This window comes from Alligator mississippiensis, chromosome 7 (genome assembly GCF_030867095.1).
Source record: "Alligator mississippiensis isolate rAllMis1 chromosome 7, rAllMis1, whole genome shotgun sequence".
Classification (NCBI taxonomy): domain Eukaryota; kingdom Metazoa; phylum Chordata; order Crocodylia; family Alligatoridae; genus Alligator; species Alligator mississippiensis.
In genome coordinates, this window is record NC_081830.1 from 69538521 (window position 1) to 69543273 (window position 4753).

Below are 4753 nucleotides of genomic sequence, written 5' to 3' on the forward strand. Positions count from 1 at the left end.
TCTCATGCTACAGAGGGGGCCCAGTGGTCTACCACCAAAACTAGTGGATTGATGTATTTCTTTCATCTGTATGTGGGAGTCAGGGGCAGATTGAGGGCATGTCCAGTAGTGCAGTTTCACTCCACTTTGATTCCTGCTGCACCCAAATTTTCACCCTGCAGCCCCTGCACTCCCTGTACCCGCTTTGCCCCACCCCTCCCATACCATCAATTAACCTGGCTCTGGCTTTGACTCTGTCTCTGGCAGGCTCTGTTCTCACTGCAGCCTGGGGCACAGAGCATCTGTTTGCTCCAGGCCCATCCCTGCTCTGTAGCAGCAGTAGCTCTGGGGCCCAGCCAGAGCTGCTGATGCTGCTGCTACAGGGCCAGTCTGGGCCTGCAGCAAACACATTTCCTGCCCTAGTCTGCAGTGGAGCCAGAGCCTAAGTGATGGTAAGTGGGGGTGGGGGGACTGTGGGGTGACAGGAGATAGGGAGGAAGGGGAGCAGGAGTCCCAAGGCTGCAGTCAGACCTACAGAGGATAAGTAGGGGGGGGTGACACAGACAAAAGGGGGACCTGAGACTAGGAGGGGTAGATGCATGGTGGGGAGTGGAATGGCAGTGGGGAAAAGGCATAGGCAGGGAGTTGAAGTGGACAGACAGGTGGCAGCTGGCAAGGTGTTGGGGGGGTGCAAGAGGCCCCACAACCTGCTCCCCTGTCTCTGTAATGCCTGCCCACCACCTGCTCACCTCATGCTTTCCATGTTGCAGTGGTGGGGGTTGAGGGGTGGAAATTAAAAATGACTCTCTAATTGGATTCTGTACATGAAAAATTATAAAAAAAATATAAACTTTCCATATGTAAAATGTTTTTTGGGGGCTTGTCTTAAATTCAGGCTCATCTTGTATTTGGGTAATTATTAGTGTTATGTAACAGTTACAGGTTAGAGCTTCATGTTGCTAGGCAGTCTGTAAAGAGATGTAAAAAAAAAATTACAATATTACATGAGAGACAATGCTTTTTGTGGGTGATACTTTTTATTGGACCAGCTGCATGGTTGGGATAGACTTACACAAGTTTTTATACATCTAAAGACTGCCTAACAAAATAAGACTTCAACAGATAAATGTTACATAATATTACTAATAATGAATACTTATAGAAGCTTCTAAAAGCTTGTCTAAGTCTTCCTGGATCATTATAACTACAGCATCTTTCTAACACTATCACAATATTGTATGAGATGTATTTCCCCACTAATTGGAATATCTTGCCATGATAGACTGTGTCTGATGGAGAGTTTCATGAAGCAATAGAAACACTGACATTGGTTTTGAGTAACTTCAGAATACTTCATATATATTCTTACATACAGTATATGCAAATATATTGAATCTAAAGACCCCAGCTTCAGTGACTACTCTTTGAAAAGAGCATGTGGAATGCCTCATTGAGTAAGATTTGCACAATTTGTGAGACTGAACATTGAAGTACTAGTTAACACAAAGTTTCATATAAAGGATTTAAAAAAAATCAATTTTACCTTTTTAGTAAAGAATGAATGTTTTCATTTAAAAATAATTTTAGAAGTACATTGTGATTGCAAATTTAAATGCTCAAATAATCAGTCTGTGTAAAAGTTATGGTAAACTCATACCTAGTTTTGACTAATAAAAGGTTTTGGGGAGAAACAGCATCAGAAACACTAAGATACAATATGAGGAGGGGGGAGTTTGCCCCATGCTGAAGCATGAAAGAGTCAACTTTTTGTAGTGGGGACAAAATAACTGCATAAGCAATTTAGAAACACCATATTTTCTCTCATACAACACGCCCCAGAATATAATACATATCTTGTTTTTGAACAGTAGAATGAAGAATAAAAGGGTGCAAGCAGAAATAACAGTTTTCACCCAATCTGGCCACAGAAAGCAATCTATAGCCATGACTAGTGCATGGCTGCAGACAACTTCAAAAGTGGCTGAGGGTTGCACTGCATGACGGTTCAGATGAAACCATTTCAAAACAGAGTATGTTTTGCAACTCCTGTCTGCCACCTCCCAGCCTGTGGCTGTTTTCAGAGTGGAAGGGCGGGAAAGGGAGCAGAGAGAGTTTGGTCTTGGGGGTTTCAGCCCCCACTGGAGGGTGGGACAGGTGTATTGGAGCCTCTGACCCACTGAGGTGGGGGAGCTCCAATTCACCCACCCCACCCCACGGTCACACCTGGGGAAACCATAGAATAAGCTCCCTCTGCTTCCCCCCTCCCCCCAATTCTGAAAACTGCTGGAGGCTGGGAGACTGGAGGAGCCATGACTAGGGGAAACTGGCTGCAGGTTCACAGCCAGCAGCTACATTCCCCATCCCACTGGAAACAACAGTGAACTTTTGATTGGTTGTCATTCTCAGTTACAGTGGGGATGTGCATTTCTGTCTGGGCCCAAAGATTTTTCCAGAGTTCACTGCATGGATCAGGGACAGAGCCTAAACTTCAGCTGACTCACCCTCCCTTTTCTGATTTAACTAAAGCTGAAACCCCCACTGTTACCGAAGATGGGTCTCCATGGGTGGAGCTACAATTTTGAAAAGAGCTAAAGTGTCTCTAAGGCTATGAAATAGGAGGAGAGAAACCTGGATCAGCTAGCAGACAGCAAAATCATGGTAAGAAAGATTAGCTTGATTAGTGAAACCTCAAGTCCATTGAAATGGACACAATACTTAACACCCCTGGAGTGAGGAACAATGACTCTCTCAATCAAATCAAATGACTCCCTCAGCTGCCTGAATAATAATGTTGCTGTATTGTGGAGCAGGAATCAAAGAAGGGTGCTTCTACCCCAGACATAAAATTAGCTTCCCTGCATAATATACACACCCAAAGCGTGGTGGTGGTGGGGGCGGGGGCTGATTTGAGTCTGGTATACAAAGTGCATGTTGTATGTAAGAAAATACAGCATATAAATGATCCCTTATATTCACTAATGCCTTTCCTTTTTGTAATTAGTGATAGATTTATATCGGTCATTAATGCGTTATGTTAATGTTTTGGGCTTTCCCAGTGACCATGGGATCCAACTATATAGATTTGTTGGCTAAGTAAAAATACTGCCATCTAAAGCTCTTGTGGATTGAATGACAACTGCATCATTGGCGTAGATTCAATCTTCATTTAAGCTGTTTCACTTTATATTCCTGCAGAGCCTGATTTATTGTTTTCTATTCTTAGTAAGAAAAATATAACTATGATCAGTCCCCTCCAACAGAAATGCCAGCCAATTGACTCTACTGATGCCTGAATAAAATACTAGCCTAGATCCTCTGGTATGCCAAGCTTCTGCTTGAAGCGGCAGGAATGGGGAAAGGGAACAGTTGGAAATTGTAAGGCTCTGGCATTGAAATGAATGCAGCTCAGGGGCTGCTCTAAATCTTTCCATCTGATATTTGTCCCAACAGGACCATAGCAGTTTAGTATAACTGAATCTCACCATCCTACAGCTACAGCTTCTCTCCTACCATTATGATGATGGAATTTTTCCCCCAAGTGTTGACAGTTTTTAAGAGCAAAAGAACACACTTTGCCAGGAAATGTAAATGAACTTTTTCTATCATTTTCTACCAGCTCTCCTCCTCTCACTGTTGAGCACTGGATTCCAGTGTGGGGAATTGGATGCAATAGGAACAGTTGATAGCTCCTCATTGCAGGTTTTCCTGCTGATTAGGTGCTTTGGAGCCAGAAGAGGAGAGCTGAAAAAGAAATGTGTTTATATCCTGATCAGTAAGAAAAATGAGGGGCTTCTTTGTGGAATAAACATGGGACTATTTGGGAGTTTGGCTCTGTGTTGTAAAAGGTGTTTCTTGATTCTTGTTCAAACTGCAATCCATGCTAACATCCATGTTAACTACAAAAACAAACAAACTCAATGAATAAGGATTTTAGAATCAGAAATTAGCCATTTTGTGCAACTACTTCATGAAGAAGTATAAGCACCATGATATTTGCCGAAGTATAAAATAAACTTTGAGAAGCACTATGCAATAAGTGGGCTACCGCATTGTGCTCCACCCATTAAAACTTTTCAAAGACATTTTAGTGTGTATGAGACTGCATTGTCTCTTTCAGAGGGGATTGTGTGGACTGGTAGAGACTTTGAAGTCATTTCACTGATGTGCAGCCAACAACTTAAAAGAGCAGAATGTTGTTCTGACAGCATTAATGCTTTCCTTAATATTGTTTGCCAATGTTTGTGCAGTCTTATGGTGATAGGTCAATAGGAGAGCCGTCTTCCCCATGAGTAGTTTAGGCCATTTGTTCAAATCATATAAATCCTCTTTGGGCAACATTCAGCCAAGTAGAAAACAATTTGGGGAATAAAATCAACATACAATTTGTTATATTTTTTCAGGGAGAAGTACAAAATACATGTTATCCATTCTTTGCCTGTTTTCCAGATCACTGGAGTGATCAATCTTTGTAAATGAAAACCTTTTCTTTTTTCATTGACTCACTGGCTTAAATGATGAAGATATCTTCAAGGAAGAAAATTCAGTTTTCAAGTTCTTAGATCTACATTAGCCTGTTGAATGTGATGTTTACTAAATTGCTTGTTGGGAATATTTTAAGTGCAGGACATTTTTCTATTAGCAAGATGAATAAATCCAGACAGACTTCACAACTCCAGAAGCTGAGAACTTAGTTTTTGAGTATTTGTTGCTCAGCTTAAGTCATTCTAGCTTCACTGTGTTCCCATTTATCCTTCTCATTTTCCTTTGTCCTCAT